Below are 17,886 nucleotides of genomic sequence, written 5' to 3'. Positions count from 1 at the left end.
TCCAACCCAGGCTCATTCTGAAAACGTAGTCCCGTGGACATTTCTGGAGGCCGCAAAATACATCCCGGGTGGTACATATTTTTGCAGTTTTTGTTTTCACGAATCAGTGAAAGGCCGCTGAGTGCCGTTCGCGCCCGCTGTTCTTGCGTTAACCAACCAACCGACCGGCCGTCTGTCTGACTGACTGAATGAGTGGATGACTGACTGGCTGGATGACTGAGTGTTACTCACTGGTTCATTTTATTTTTTGGATTCTGTTTTTGTCTAACCTGTTTTCTGGAACCGCTCTCCCCCGAACTTGAGGTCCAGTGGTACAGTTCATTTCGGTACACCTTTTGACAGTGAAAACAGCCAAAAAAGCGTACTGAACCAAAGCATACCATACCGTTCCACTCAGTGGAAACGGGCCAAAAGTGGTAAAAAGAAAGAAAAATAAAAAATTACATTTCTTACTCAAACACCTCCCATTAGTATTGTACACATATAACTGCAGGTTAACTATGTTTATATAGAATAGATTTAACTGTGGGTTTCCTCCGGGAGCTCTGGTTTCCCCCACAGTCCAAAGACATGTGCTATAGGTGAATTGTATGAAGTAAGTTGGCCGTAGTGTATGAGTGTGAATGGATGTTTCCCAGTACTGCGTAACAGCTAGAAGAGCATCCACTGTGTAAAACATATGCTGAATAAGTTGGCAGTTCATTTCGCTGTGGCGACCCCAGATTAATTAAGAGACTAAGCCAAAAAAAATGGATAAAAGAATGAAGGAATTTTAACTGTTAAAAGTGATTAGTTAGTTAATTAGCTAGAATTATTAGAAACTAATACAATTATTGGTAAGAACCTTATTTTTCTAAATTGAATTGTAATGCTTTGAACAATAATCAATGTGAAAAGTGCTATACAAATAAACTTAAATATATAAAAAAAAAGTTAAATCGAATCCTAAACACTAGGATTCGATTTAACAAGGTAACTATGACTGTGTCAGATTAAACTGAACACATTTTTATAGCCGCTCACCAGATATTTCACTTTGAAAGTGTCATGAAACAAGCAAGAAACAGCGCAATATCATTCTTAATAAGTCTGGGTTGTACTGTACCTCATTAGGGACTTCTCTTGAACTGAATCTTCTTACACTGCGTTTTGCTGACACTGCATTTACTAGGTGTGAACGGTAATGATTTCTTGAGCGAGGTGAAGCCTGACCGAGCTGTTAAAAGAGCAGAGAGCTTAGCCGGGTCAGCCGCTGCTTAACTGGATTAAGAGTCTCTTATTGAGTTTAATCCAGTCCCTGCTGGAGATCACTCCAACTTAATCACATCCTCTGTGTCCCACCGTCTGCTCACTCGGGTTTACAAGGAAAGGATTAAATGGAGCAGCGGGATCAAGGGAAGACACCAGTGGTCTATCGGTGTCAAATATGCAAATCAGGTCAGTGGCGAAGTGCAGAGTTGTTCTTCTGTCTAAACCCCTCGGATACAACTGATCCACTCAAAGTAGGATTTGGAAGCATCATGTAAGAGCATAGGAGGCTCTTATGCATGTTGCTTACTGTATGTGCACCTTGAGATAAGGGGAGTGAGATTTTCCTACACAGCTTTTATTAACTGATCTCTGAAACACACACTGCCAAACATCTCTCTCACTTGGGTTTAACTACACTAATTTAGCCATCAGTGCATGAGCACATTCAGTCAAATGCATTCATCAATAGATAGCACCTCAATATGTGGAAAATCTTGTGACAATGTGAGTCTAGATTTTTCTAGAAAGGTATTACGCAATTAAACAGTCTTATCTGCCTTTTCGTTAAGATAAATGCCCCTGATTAGCTTTCTAAAGTGTAAAATTATAATGGCATTTTTAACAATTCAAAGATTTTGAGAAGTAGATTGCCCAATAACTTGGCCCTGCTGTAGAAACCATGCACTCAACCATGCACTCAACCAGCACTCAAGAGCACAATCACAGTGCAATTATGCCCAGCTTTGGCAGCATGAGGGGTGGGTTTGTCAACGCCAACTAGTGTCACTATGTGAAGTTTATTCATAAACAAATTTCGAGAGGATCATGCTTATGATTGTTCAGCTGTTTCAACTTTAGCTAATGACTGATTATCCTATCAGATGACCCTTAACTCACTATAAATAACCAGACTTTCTCATCTCAATATCTTCGTCTTGAAGAAACCCCCCCACCCAACCCTACTTTCCCTCCTTTTAAATGGGCGTCTCGGTGGCCAGTGATTAGCGCTGTTGCCTCACAGCAAGAATGCCCCTGGTTTAATTCCTTTCCAAACCAGACGGCATTTCTGTGCGGAGTTTGCTCGTTCTCCCCATGATCGCGTGGGTTTTCCCCGGGTCCTCCGGTTTCCTCCCACAGTTCAAAAACAAGCACTCGAGACAATTATTCAAAATACATTAGCTAAACTCTGAGTACACCTTTCAGCATACATATCCGACACTTAGCTACAACAAGCAAGAAGGGGAGTCATCGAGATCTACCTGAGCTCAAACTCCCCTCTCGCCTTGCAACGGGAGGGAGCCCAGGGCTCGAGGATCTTATAAGCTCAGGGCTCTCTCCCGGGACAGCACGCCAAACTAGCTTTACTATCAATCATCAGCTAAATGTGAACTCTTGAATACAATTAAAAACAAATAAAACAAACATTCTTATTTAATCATAAGAACAGTTGCATATACACTACTTGACACAAGTCTTGTCGCCGATCCCAGTTGTAAGAGCAACAAAGAATAACTTGACTTCTAGGTGATCATTTGAAAAAGTGGCAGAAGGTAGATCTTTCTGAGTAATCATCTGTTACTGCATCCCAATCATCACAAATACTGCAGAAAACCTATTACAACCCACATAAGCCCAAGATTCTCAAAAAATCAGTCAAGTTTGGTGGAAAATCATGGTTTGGGGTAAAATGCAGTATTGGGGCATGCAGAGTGAATGGCAACATCAACAGCCTGAGGTATCAAGACTTTTGTGCTGCCTATTTCATTACAAACCACAAGAGAGGGCAAATTCTTTAGCAGAATAGCACTCTTTCTCATACTTCAGCCTCCACATCGAAGTTCCTGAAAGCTAAGGAGGTCAAGGTGCTCCAGGATTGGCCAGCCCAGTCGCCAGACATGAACATTATTGAGCATGTCTGGTAAAAGATAATGGGGGAGGTATTGAAGATGAATCCAAAGAATCTTAATGAATTTTGAGAGTGCTGCAAGATCGCTTTTTTTGCCGTTCCAGATTACTTTAATAATACGTTATTTAAGTAATTCCAGAGATGTATAGATGCAGCCCTCCAAGCTCATGGGAGTCATACACAATATTCATTTTTTTTGACTGCACCATGACTTCCTGTTCTATACTGTACATTATTTCTGTTAAGTGACAAGACTTTTGTCTAAGCAAAGTCACACCTACTGTTTTAAATAATAAAACATCAAGCATGATCATATTGTATTTAGGTAAAATAAACATTATCTAGAGGCCTTTGCCTTTTATATAAGCCACTTTTGATACCAAATGATCAACTAGAAGTCAAGTTATTATTTGTTATTCATTTATGCGACAAGACTTTTGTCAGGGAGTGTACAGTCCAATTCACTCATTAGCAGACTCTAGCTCAAAACAAAACTCCAAAATCCAGTTATAATGTTACAACACAAGATCCTCTAAAAAAGGTACAAAATTAAAAACTTACTTTATTCATCCTTTAAAGATAATTGTTTGTTACATATGTTTATTACATAATTGTTTATGTAATTATTATTTGTTCCTAATTCTGAAATTTTGAGAAATAGACCGTCCATATAATGTAGCCCTGTTGTACACACCATGCACCAGCAAACAAGAGGACGAACGGTTTGCCGTCATGCCCAGCTTTCGCAGCATGAGGGGCGGGTAAGTGAACTCTAAGCGCCTGTTCATTAGTTGGCTCGGAGTCGGCAGGAATCGGAGCGCGGCTTCACTTCAATAAGACAAATTTCCAGTGCGTTGTCCACACGGCAGCCGGGGAAGCCAGATGGAAAAGAATGATAGGGCCGGGAGTGGCGAGGTTCATCAAAGTCACCTCGCACTTCACCAGTCATTTTTCAGCCACTGAGGGGCCGCGTACCTGGAGCCCACCTGTGAGGTATATTGGACAAATTGAAAGACAACATGTCTCTTTCATATTTCACACACCAGTAGTTTTGGAGAAGAGGGGGGCTGGGGGCAGAAGGGAGGGTGTATGGGGGAGTTGCTCAAGGGGGGGCGAGATATGGTCTGTGCATTCAGAGATGTTATACATTTACAATGTTTGCCCTCAGCAGGATCCATCCAACCCCCAAACAAAACCTGCCATCTTAACCAAAGCCACCATTGGAGGGCCTAAAACAAACCGCCATAAATATTGCATACAGTTCCCAAGTGTTAACAGAGCTGTAGGAAAGCTGTCAATACTTTTCTATTTCCTAATTGACATTAGGCCTTTGGCTGTCACCAGGCCATCAACATCAACAAAAAAAAAATAGAAGGAAACCGCAAAAAATGCTGTACAAACCTTGGTAACGCTTTCTTTTACAACCCGCAAAGTACCGCGTAAGTACAGTGAAATTACAGTGTACTTTTCTGTACTTACTGTGTAAGTATAATGAACGTATGTGTAGGTATAAGGGAACAAACCGTAATGCTTGGGTAAAAAGGGGGTAACAACCAGATGTTCATCACGAAAATTACCGCGTAAGTACAGTGAAATAACGGTGTACTTTTCTGTACCTATAGTGTAAGTATAAATAACGTTTACGTAAGTATAAGGGAACAAACTGTAATGCTCGGGTAATAAGGGGATAACAACCAGATATTCAGCATGAAAGGTACCGCGTAAGTACAGTGAAATAAGGTTGTACTTTTCTTTAAATTGCAAAAGAACAAACCATAATGTTTGCGTAAAAGGGGAGTAACAATAAGATATCCATCACGCAAAGTATATTAAGTTTACGATGTACATTTCTTCAAGTATTGTATACATATAAAGAATTATGCAAGGATGGTGACAACCTATTGCTATCTGCAAATGTACTGTATATGCACCTGCGTGAGTACATTAGTACTCTTATTCAGTGCTTGGGTTTTATATGGGGTGTTTAATGAATAAAAGGTTTACAACCTGTGAAATTATGAACCCTTATTGTATACTGTATGTATTTTAAATCTGCAATTCAATATAAAATATATTTCCATACACTACTTACCTTATGTTTACTCGTCGATCTCACCAAAGCCATCAATGTCTCCATAACTCACTATCAACAAATAACTTTGCATGACATAGGCCTACCGTCAGGGTTCAATGCAGATTAAAACAGGCTCGCATCTTTACTGCTGTTGCACAGGGGGGCTAACTGTTGCATTTCAGTAAATGTATAGCTGATGCTTTATAGAAAAATCTAGTAATTTGGTCTTCAATCAATAAAAACTGCTGCTGTAGTTTACTCTGTTCTTAGTGTTCAAGTATACACTAGTATGTTAAAGTTCAGCTTCTTCCCTCTTTGTTCCCTGTAGTTAAAGGGTAAATACAGTATTTGTTCCCTCCTTGTTCCCTGTACTTACAGGGTAAATACCACATTTGAGGGTTGTAAATTAAAGTGAAGCTTTGTTCCTCCCTTGTTCCCTGTACTTACAGGGTAAATACCACATTTGAGGGTTGTAAATTAAAGTGAAGCTTTGTTCCTCTCTTGTTACCTCCTTGTTCCCTGTACTTACAGGGTAAATACCACATTTGAGGGTTGTAAATTAAAGTGAAGCTTTGTTCCTCTCTTGTTACCTCCTTGTTCCCTGTACTTACAGGATAAATACCACATTTGAGGGTTGTAAATTAAAGTGAAGCTTTGTTCCTCTCTTGTTACCTCCTTGTTACCTGTACTTACAGGGTAAATACCACATTTGAGGGTTGTAAATTAAAGTGAAGCTTTGTTCCTCTCTTGTTACCTGTAGTTAAAGGGTAAATACAACATTTGTTCCCCCCTTGTTCCCTTTAGTTTACAATGTAAAATCTTAAAGGCAGTGAAATAAATATACAAACACACAATATATTTCTTCTTTACTTTGTAACCTTTATTTTAATAAATAAGCATTTTAAAAGACTTCATATTAATCAAACATTGTCTTGTCTATCATTGCCTATACTCATTCATTTTCTCTTCGGCTTTGTCCTTTTGTTAATCTGGGGTCGCCACAGTGGAATAAACCACCATCTTATCCAGCATATGTTTTACGCAGTGGATGCCCTTCCAGCTGCAACCCATCTCTGGGAAACATCCATACACACTCACTCACACGCATTCACTACGGACAATTTAGTCTACCCAATTCACCTGTACCGCATGTCTTTGGACTGTGAGGGAAACCGGAGCACCCGGAGGAAACCCACGCGAACGCAGGGAGAACTCCATGCAGAAACCTTCTTGATGTGAGGAAACAGCACTACCTACTGTGCCACCGTGTTGCCACCCAGCTGCAACCCATCACTGGGAAACATCCATACATACTCATTCACACACATACACTACGGACAATTTTACCTTACCCAATGTCACCACATATTTTTGGACTTGTGGGAGCACCCGGAGGAAACCCACGCTAACATGGGGAGAACATGCAAACTCCACACAGAAATGCCAACTGACCCAGCCGAGGCTCGAACCAGCGACCTTCTTGCTGTGAGGCGATTGTGCTACCCACTGCGCCTGCCTATACTCAAACAGCAAAATAACACATTATTTCCTTCCCCCTTTTTTTCTGGCATCTCTTGCTTGGCTTCCTCTTCTGCTCTTCTCAGCTTCCACTGAGGACTCTGATGGTGAGTGGCTGATGAAATCCCATGGGTCTTGCTGCTCTGCATTTATATAAAATATATAAACAGACAGAAAGGCTTTTAGTAAGCTATAGACATGTTTATTTTCCTGTTTAATGTGTGTGTAGTGGTTGTCCAACAATTTCACACACTAAACATTTACAGATACCATACAGACACTATACATTACTATCAAACAAAAGTACTATCATCAGATCATATGGGAGATTGTGATCATTTATAGTGATAATAATTAAAGCGCAAAGGGGAAAAGGCTTAAATAGTAGGCTACTGTGCTAAAGTCCTAGGCAAACGTTACTAGTAATTGGGTGGGGGGGGGTATTGATATATCAAACTGGCATGCTACAGAAAATATCAATTTACATTTCCAAACATTAATTTTGTCATTAACTTTGCTGTAATTAACGTATAAAGGGAGAAAATCGTCAGCACAGTCAGTATGACAACAGCCACAGAGATCTGACCTGCTCATCATCCAGTCTTTCTGGAATGACATGAAGAAACTAAATCCATAGGAACTTTGGCAACATCTCTAAGATGTGCAAAGTAAACGACAGTAAACATTGGTAAATATTCGCTGCTGGCCGTTTAGATTCGGCCATGAACTAGCGTTAATTTTACGCTAAAAACAAATGAAACAAAATAAATATAATCTGGTTAATGCACAATTTCTAATCGTAACAATAGCCTTATTTACTGACAACGATTTACTCACATGTGTTACATGGTGACAAGACGGAGCAATTCCAAACGTCCCAAAAGTCTGAGCAAAACCTCGTGGCGTTCTGCTGCAGTTTGATTCGGATCTTTAGAGGCTTCTTGATTCACAACTCGTTTGAATCAACGAATCAGTAGGCGCGTACCTGAAGTGATACAATATCGCGAGATGGATTTCTAATGCACACGGAGCTGTCTGTTGTTCTCGCGATGTTTTGATGTCACACTGATCGGTTTGTTGAAGACGAATCGATTCAACTCTCCGTCCTCCATTCCCAGAATTTCCTATTCACGGCAGTACAAGGACGGCAGCGCGAGGTAAATAAAACAAGTATTTTTATGACGTTATGTACATATAAGTGTTTGTTTAGGTTTTTGTTTATATCTGAAGTTTGTACCTATTTTTAACAATTACACCCTTTTCCCAACACTGTTATGACGCGTTTAACGATCATCAGGATCTAAAATCCTTGAGTTTTTTATATGATTTTTTTTTATAAAATAACATTTATTTGTATCTACGTATGCATTATATAATATGATTACATGTGCGAGGTGTTTCAAACAGTGTCTATGGTCATGAGTAAATTAGAAGTTATTCTCTCTTCTTGCTGGCGTTATCAGTTTCACACTATATTTTTATTTTTCTAATTGTCGAGACAACACCATCGTAAAGTTTTCATTTTATTTGAGCAAAGAAGATTGTAAAAAAAATGTGTTGTACTTTCCCATTCACTGTGCTGAAATGTAAAAAGGGTCCATAACAGTACATCAACCATATTATGTTATCTTTCACTTTATTTAGGACTAATGATGGGTTAAGACATGTACTTTAATCAAAAACTAACCTTAGGGGTAGTTAACCCAAACGTTACATTTACTTACCATTTAATGAGTGACACAGAATTTAAATATGTACACTGAACTGCAAATAATCTTTACTTCAAAGTCTATACTGCCTGCACATATATTTAAGCCTTTTCCCCTTTGCGCTTTAATTATTATCACTATAAATGATCACAATCTCCCATATGATCTGATGATAGTACTTTTGTTTGATAGTAAGTAATGTATAGTGTCTGTATGGTATCTGTAAATGTTTAGTGTGTGAAATTGTTGGACAACCACTACACACACATTAAACAGGAAAATAAACATGTCTATAGCTTACTAAAAGCCTTTCTGTCTGTTCATATATTTTATATAAATGCAGAGCAGCAAGACCCATGGGATTTCATCAGCCACTCACCATCAGAGTCCTCAGTGGAAGCTGAGAAGAGCAGAAGAGGAAGCCAAGCAAGAGATGCCAGAAAAAAAGGGGGAAGGAAATAATGTGTTATTTTGCTGTTTGAGTATAGGCAGGCGCAGTGGGTAGCACAATCGCCTCACAGCAAGAAGGTCGCTGGTTCGAGCCTTGGCTGGGTCAGTTGGCATTTCTGTGTGGAGTTTGCATGTTCTCCCCATGTTAGCGTGGGTTTCCTCCGGGTGCTCCCACAAGTCCAAAAATATGTGGTGACATTGGGTAAGGTAAAATTGTTCGTAGTGTATGTGTGTGAATGAGTATGTATGGATGTTTCCCAGTGATGGGTTGCAGCTGGGTGGCAACACGGTGGCACAGTAGGTAGTGCTGTTTCCTCACATCAAGAAGGTTTCTGCATGGAGTTCTCCCTGCGTTCGCGTGGGTTTCCTCCGGGTGCTCCGGTTTCCCTCACAGTCCAAAGACATGCGGTACAGGTGAATTGGGTAGGCTAAATTGTCCGTAGTGAATGTGTGTGAGTGGGTGTGTATGGATGTTTCCCAGAGATGGGTTGCAGCTGGAAGGGCATCCACTGCGTAAAACATATGCTGGATAAGATGGTGGTTTATTCCACTGTGGCGACCCCAGATTAACAAAAGGACAAAGCCGAAGAGAAAATGAATGAGTATAGGCAATGATAGACAAGACAATGTTTGATTAATATGAAGTCTTTTAAAATGCTTATTTATTAAAATAAAGGTTACAAAGTAAAGAAGAAATATATTGTGTGTTTGTATATTTATTTCACTGCCTTTAAGATTTTACATTGTAAACTAAAGGGAACAAGGGGGGAACAAATGTTGTATTTACCCTTTAACTACAGGTAACAAGAGAGGAACAAAGCTTCACTTTAATTTACAACCCTCAAATGTGGTATTTACCCTGTAAGTACAGGTAACAAGGAGGTAACAAGAGAGGAACAAAGCTTCACTTTAATTTACAACCCTCAAATGTGGTATTTATCCTGTAAGTACAGGGAACAAGGAGGTAACAAGAGAGGAACAAAGCTTCACTTTAATTTACAACCCTCAAATGTGGTATTTACCCTGTAAGTACAGGGAACAAGGGAGGAACAAAGCTTCACTTTAATTTACAACCCTCAAATGTGGTATTTACCCTGTAAGTACAGGGAACAAGGAGGGAACAAATACTGTATTTACCCTTTAACTACAGGGAACAAAGAGGGAAGAAGCTGAACTTTAACATACTAGTGTATACTTGAACACTAAGAACAGAGTAAACTACAGCAGCAGTTTTTATTGATTGAAGACCAAATTACTAGATTTTTCTATAAAGCATCAGCTATACATTTACTGAAATGCAACAGTTAGCCCCCCTGTGCAACAGCAGTAAAGATGCGAGCCTGTTTTAATCTGCATTGAACCCTGACGGTAGGCCTATGTCATGCAAAGTTATTTGTTGATAGTGAGTTATGGAGACATTGATGGCTTTGGTGAGATCGACGAGTAAACATAAGGTAAGTAGTGTATGGAAATATATTTTATATTGAATTGCAGATTTAAAATACATACAGTATACAATAAGGGTTCATAATTTCACAGGTTGTAAACCTTTTATTCATTAAACACCCCATATAAAACCCAAGCACTGAATAAGAGTACTAATGTACTCACGCAGGTGCATATACAGTACATTTGCAGATAGCAATAGGTTGTCACCATCCTTGCATAATTCTTTATATGTATACAATACTTGAAGAAATGTACATCGTAAACTTAATATACTTCTTTGCGTGATGGATATCTTATTGTTACTCCCCTTTTACGCAAACATTATGGTTTGTTCTTTTGCAATTTAAAGAAAAGTGCACTGTTATTTCACTGTACTTAAGCGGTACCTTTCATGCTGAATATCTGGTTGTTATCCCCTTATTACCCGAGCATTACAGTTTGTTCCCTTATACTTACGTAAACGTTATTTATACTTGCACTATAGGTACAGAAAAGTACACCGTTATTTCACTGTACTTACGCGGTAATTTTCGTGATGAACATCTGGTTGTTACCCCCTTTTTTACCCAAGCATTACGGTTTGTTCCCTCATACCTACACATACGTTCATTATACTTACACAGTACGTACAGAAAAGTACACTGTAATTTCACTGTACTTACGTGGTACTTTGCGGGTTGTAAAAGAAAGCGTTACCCAAACCTTTAACTAGCTGTTTCTATCAAGGCCTAGACACAGTTGGAAATCTTTTTAATTATCTGATATTTAATGCATTGATTTAGATGTTTTGATTATGAAGAAAATATGAAGAGTTTAAATGCAAAACCTCAAAAAGCCATCTGATGTTTTCTTCTAAAATTAGCATTGTGTGTGTGTGTGTGTGTGTGTGTGTGTGTGTGTGTGTGTGTGTGTGTGTGTGTGTGTGTGTGTGTGTGTGTGCGTGCGTGTGTGTGTGTGTGTGTGTGTGTGTGTGTGTGTGTGTGTAGGCTCAGTAATTTTACTTTTATAGTGACAAATAAATTATTTACATTGCCTTTAAAATGAAATAACTGAACATAAACATAGGAGGCTGACAAAAAAGATCATTCTAGGAGAACATTTCAGATGGAATTTAGAGGTTTTTGCATCTAAACTCTTCACATATTTGATATGAATACATATGATATAGCTTATGTTATGTATATCTTATGATAATAATACATTTCTTGAATAGGAAAAAGTAGTTTGAACAGTAGTTTTTCATAAAGTCAATAATAATGTGGCTCAACAAACATGCTGAAACACAGACAATAATCTTTAATATCTCAGTTTCATCAGCAAGATCACTTAACTTAAAGACGTAAATATACAATATGTTTATTTGCATTTGGTTAACAGCTACTAATTTGTTTGATATAATGTAATATTTTCAATTGTACCTAAATCTGCAGATTTTAAGAAATAGACGGGCCCTAAATATAGCCCTGTGGTACACACCAGGCCATAAAATCAAAAACTTATGAGGCCCAACTAACATTAACAGTCAAATAATGAATCATTGATATTATATCCTAAATATATCATCACAAAATTATATAGATTTACTCTTTTGAAAAATTTTGTTTATATCATAAAATGGTATGTAATACAACACTTTTGCTACACTGGTTCTCAACCACACTCCACAAGGCTGCATATTTAGCTTTCACACTAGCACTTTTTGTCCGCATCCAGGTTCGTTTGACGTCAGAGTACAGTATGGTTAGCTAGTGTGAACGTGTCTTCTGAATTCGGGTGCACACCCACAAACCGTACTCGAGTATGCCTGAAAGAGGTGGTCTGGGGTACGGTTTCAGTGAACTCTGGTCCAGTTCACTTCTGGTATGAATGCAATCGTACCAAATAACAGAAACCGCCAACTGTACAACAATCTATTGTTTTCATAACGTTCATTTGTGTGTGTTTGTGTGTGTGTGTGTGTGTGTGTGTGTGTGTGTGTGTGTGTGTGTGTGTGTGTGTGTGTGTGTGTGTGTGACTGTATACCATGTACTTTACTTTGGTTACAAGCGGGACTGAGCCAAGGCAAGCACAGTAATAATGTCTCCTTGTCTCCTTCAAAAACAGGATAGTATACTATGAGCAGGGATAAAATCAGCCAGCGCAGTCATAGCTCCATAGTCAAAAGTAACATTTTGTGTCTGCCGGTTTGTTTACTTGCAGGTGTTCTATTGGCATTTTCCCGCACGTGAATTCTGACTAATTGAAAAGCAGTTTAGGAAATATCAACAACAATTTTCAACAACATCTGGCCAATGACAGATGTGGATTTTGTCAGATGACTGCATTGTGGTTCTTTGTACCTGGTTCAGACCAAAGCAATCAGTGTGGTGTGAAAAGGACCCAAAAATGGCAGAAAACTCTACAATGTATCATTTATTGCCCTTGGTCTAGACCAGGGATGGGCAAACTTGATCCTCGAGGGCCGGTGTCCCTGCAGAGTTTTGTTCCAACACTAGTCAAACACACCTGAACAAACTTGTGTCCGAAATCGCCTACTATTCCAGTAGAAGCTATATTTCAGTTTAATTCTATTAAATGACCATTAGAAAAGTATGTTCAACATAGCATGAATGTGAGTAGTATGAATAGAAATCTCATTTATTGGCCCAATTCTTGCCTACAGTTTTTTGAATACTATAAATTCAGACATACTACTCGGATCACATACTATTTTTAATTTATTTTTTAGTTGAGAATTATGCAATTTCGACCTCAGCCATTGTTTTATTTATTTATTTATTTTAAATACCATTGCCACCTACTGGCGTGGCATTCAAAATACTTAATTTTAAAAAAATTTTTGGAAACACACGCATAACTTTTTTGAAATAGTAAAGGTAAAAATGCTATATGAAAATGAGCTATAAAGTGTAATGTTTTGAGATTGCCACCTATTGGCCTGGCATATACAGCAAACAGTCATTGTTTTGGCAACACTCATCCATACGTACAACTTGTCCAATTTTAGTCCAACATTGTCATCTAAAAATTCTCCAAAAAAAAGTAGTGCCAAAGAATGCATAGCACCCCCCTCTAATGTTCAAATGTGTGCCATCGATCAGAAGGTTATTGTATTTAACCCATGACAACAGCATTGGCTCAATCTCTACAGCCTAACAATTTTTGCACTGCTATGTCATCTATGTCATCTATTGTACTATTTAAAGGTAGTCAGATTACTGAACATAAAAACAACAATAGTTGACTGGTGGAACATATGTGCTCAGACACATTTGGCCTGTGTCCGAAATCTCCCACTATTCCAGTAGAAGCTATATTTGAGTTTAAATCTACTACATGACCATTAGAAACGTTTTTTCAACATAATATGAATGTGACTGGTATGAATGGGAATCGCATTCAATTGGCCAAATTCTTGCCTACAGTTTTTCGAATACTATAAATTCAGACATACTACTCGGCTCACATACTATTTTTTATTTATTATTTAGTAGGGAAGTATGCAATTTTGAACTCAGCCATTGTTTTATTTATTTATTTATTAAAATACCATTGCCACCTACTGGCCTGGCATGCAGAATACAGCGTTTTTAATCAGTTTTTGCAAACACGCACAAAACTTTTTTGAAATATTAAAGACAAAAAAAAAGTCCCTGCCTGAGGTCAAGACCTTGTATCAGGTTTGGCTAGTTAAAGCAATCTACTCGCGGTAGATATCAGGGGCCATGTTATTTACTTCCAGAAGAAAGTTGAAATTGGGGGGCACATAACTAGAGCTGTAAAGCTTAACTTTTCAGTCCTAGTCGAAAAATCTAATTTTGTTGGAGATGTCTAAGGCCCTGTCAGGTCTTGATGCCAAATTCCGATTTGTTGCCTATATCTGATTTGTTTGCCTGTCTGTTTACACATTGTTTTAATTGTGACCCATTTCCAAATCATACGTTTATACTTGCCATACAATTTACGATATTGCGCATGCATAAACGTGGGTTCTAGCATCTGTGTCACACTAGCCACGATGGTAGAAAATTGTCTTGTTTTTAGCTCTGCGAAAAATGCGAAGTGTAGTATAAGCAGTGAATGGTTCAGTCCAGATTTACCCCCAAGCAGTTTATGTAATGGTATGGCCCTGATGTGTGTGTCTGTGTGTGTGTGTGTGTGTGTGTGTGTGTGTGTGTGTGTGTGTGTGTGTGTGTGTGTGTTGTTGAAGTTGTAGACTTTGCCTGTGTGCGCACTGGTGTTGGAGAGAATAGAGTTATTCTTTGTGTAGCCCGTAGTGGGTGTATTAATAGCGACGAAAAGCAAACACCACAAAGTTCCCCCAACTTTAAAATGATTTTGAGGCGGAGGTGGGAAAGGGCTGTCATCGCAGCTTGCGCTTATGGTTTATATGCTGTATGATGTCCTCCACCATTCAGAAGAATTTGTGGGTACAAGTGAGATCTCATGTCTGGTGGGAGCAAATTGTGGCGACTGACCACTTTCCTCCTCTGTGTTTCCTCTGATGTTGTTTACCGCGTTGGCATCTCCACACACGCTCTCCCTTATACGTTATTAAACCGCAGAGAAGCACCAAATTATCGTAAGTTTAATTATGTACAGAACAGAACGCCTCAATAAATCCGATCTGCCTCTTTACATGAGTCGCAGTTGCACATTTCCGATCTATATCTGATTTATTTCCACATATGAAGGAGGCCCGAAACTGATATCTGAATATCCAAATGCATGCGTTTTTTTCATGTTTACACGGTCATAGAACACATCCGATCTGTGTCACATATGAGCAAAAAATCGCAATTGGCTCACATTTAACTGGCAGTGTAAACGGGGCCTAATAGATTTAATAGGTACCACAAAAGTCCACAGATGGGGGTGATCAGCAGAATGGGGAAGTCCCCGAGTAAAATGAGAAAATATGATACACCAGTGTTTTGGAATATGGAAAAATGGCCTAACACAGTTTTCATCTGCTTCTATATTATTTGTTTCTATTGTATTTATGCTTGTCTCTTTTATTACTGTTTTTGTTAAGCACTTTGGATTGCCACTATGAAATGTGCTACAGTACATAAATAAACTTGCCTTGCCTTGCCTATGTGCACAGACACTATTGGGCTATGTCCAAAAAAGGCCTACTACTGGAGTGGGCACTACATTTGAGTTTGAATCTACTACATGACCATTAGAAAAGTATGTTCTATATAGTGATCAGTATAGTATGAGTAGTATGAATGGAATTTGAACATACTACATCTGCCATTTGTCATTATAATGTGACCTACATCTCTTGACACTTGGATTGAATTCCAAGTGATGTAGTAGGTCATCCAGGTACTTCTTGCCCACTGTTTTTCGAATACTATGAATTCGGACATATTACTTGGCTCGCATTCTGTTTTTTAACGTACTATATAGTAGGGAAGTATGCGATTTGAACTTTAAGTTATGTTTAAAATACCATTGCCACATACTGACCTGGCATGCAGAATATAGCATTTTTGGTCAGTTTAGTAAAAGTAAACTGACGTAAACTTTGGAACATGGGGTTTCAAAGTGTAGTGCTTTTTTTACAAAATGACATTGCCACCTACTGGCCTGGCATGCCAAATACAGCAGGGATTGTTTTGACAACATATAAATTTTCATACAATTTTAGTCCAACGTTGTCATCTAAATCTTCTCACAAAAAGTGCCAAAGAATGCATAACACCCCCCTCTAATGCTCAAATGTGTGCCATCCATCAGAAGGTTATCGTATTTAACCTACCTGGACAGCTTTGACTCAATCTCCACAGCCTGGAAGTTGCCTGGATTACCTGAAGGTGCTCAGGTTATCATCAAGCTGTGATGATTCTCAGTGGTGTCAGAGGACCTTTGATTGTAGTCTGCACCTCTGGCCCGCCCCGGGCCTTTTCCAGCCATCATCAAGAGCAAATGCCAGCAAGACAATGGCACATACAGAAGAAAACACACACTTCCGCGCACACAAAAACAGACATCCGAGCAGCAGCCATCACTCGCTGGCTGTCAGCACGCCGCATGCCGGATATGCTCCATGACACAAAGATATCAGTTACACGTTTCTCCCAGCTTGGGTTTAAACCCACATAGACCACATGGTGAGGGCAGCCTCAGATGTGCTTTACTTTGGAAATGTCACTAATCCATCAAACGCTGAGAGTTCATCTCCTCGCCCCACATTGTCAGAGGATGTTTACATGTAGCGAATATTAGCGTAGCTGCTGGGGAGATCAGCGGATTCCGTCCAACTTCTGACAAACTATACTTCCATACAGTTTGTTTTGATCATTTGATATGGAAATGGTGCAGATTATCCAATATGCTCCATAAGCAAACAAGGATGTAATTGCACGGTTAAAGAGATAGTTCATACAGAAATCATCATTTACTTGGCCTCATGTTGCTACAAAGAGTTTCTTTTGTGTGTTGAACATGTACAGTGGAGCCAATTTGCGGATGAAGAGCTCCAGATAGTGATGGAAAAGCACCATACAAATTTGACCATAACTGATGTGTATGCTTTATTACAACTTCAGAAATCATTCTAATAATCAATAAAATATTAACCCATCGATTTTTTTTTATATCGACATAAACATACATGTTAAAACTAGCATAAAAGTTGAGTAAAATTACAAAGAAATGTAAAATAAATATTTGTAAAAAGTGTTAATTATATTAAAACAATATAATCTAATTGAAATATAAACATTCATATTCATTTTAAAATATGAATGCTGACAAAAATTAAATCCTATAAAAACAAGACAAAAATCAAATATCAATATATTCAATAATAAAGACAAAAAACTGTAAGGTTTTAATAAAAATAAATAGTTATTGAATAAAATAACTAATAAAAATACTAAACTTCTAAATAAAAGCAAACATAAAAATGAAATATAGCAAAACATTTAAAACTATTAATGCTAATGACAAAATAATAACAAAAAAACGTAAGACCTACACAGATATGTTAAATAAATTATGTTATTTGAATAGTGTTACTTAAAATGTTTCTTTAAAAAACTATTACTTAATAAAAATTTTACTTGTCGGTTCAAATGACTCAAAACAGAAGAATATTATTTTAATTAAAATTTAAAAACTGTTCCTCAAAAACCCAATTGACTTCCATAATATTTTCTATTTGTAGCAATTTGAGCATTGATTTTTGAATTTTCCTCTCGCATTTTTAAAAGCTGATTGTCATGTATAATGTTTTATCTATGTTTTAGTCTAAATTAAGTTTGTTGGTATCAGATTTGAGTATAATCTCTATAGCATACAACATTTCTGTCACTGTTTAAACATGAGCTGCATTCCTGGATCAATATCTCCACATCTGAGGATAATGACTCTATTGGCCAAAAATCAATTACTCTCGTTATCTCGTTAACAGCTCCAGCCAATCAGAGCTTATCATGACCTCAAACAATATGCCAGTTTCTGTCATTAATTATAAGAGTGTGTTTTCATACATAGCTTTTCATTTTCCAATTACT

General features: G+C 38.1%; 1 protein-coding gene and 1 long non-coding RNA gene across 2 annotated transcripts in view; one reads left to right on the top strand and one right to left on the bottom strand.

The window, feature by feature from the left end:
* The first annotated feature begins 2,041 nt into the window (after window positions 1-2,041).
* hdhd2 (haloacid dehalogenase-like hydrolase domain containing 2) overlaps window positions 2,042-17,886 on the top strand; it is a 94,495-nt gene continuing 78,650 nt past the window's right edge. The window contains exon 1 of the mRNA XM_087269406.1: window positions 2,042-2,647. The gene's annotated coding sequence lies outside the window, so the exon portion shown is untranslated. The remainder of the gene's footprint in view (window positions 2,648-17,886) is intronic.
* On the bottom strand, window positions 6,090-7,636 carry LOC147842009 (uncharacterized). Its single transcript, XR_015500901.1, has 2 exons — window positions 7,587-7,636; window positions 6,090-6,892 (listed from the first exon to the last, which is right to left on the bottom strand). It is a non-coding gene; the product is annotated as an uncharacterized LOC147842009 (long non-coding RNA).

Source organism: Danio rerio, chromosome 10 (genome assembly GCF_052040795.2).
Source record: "Danio rerio strain M-AB ecotype USA chromosome 10, GRCz13ab, whole genome shotgun sequence".
In the NCBI taxonomy this organism is placed as follows: domain Eukaryota; kingdom Metazoa; phylum Chordata; class Actinopteri; order Cypriniformes; family Danionidae; genus Danio; species Danio rerio.
This window is presented reverse-complemented; position numbering and strand designations above follow the sequence as displayed.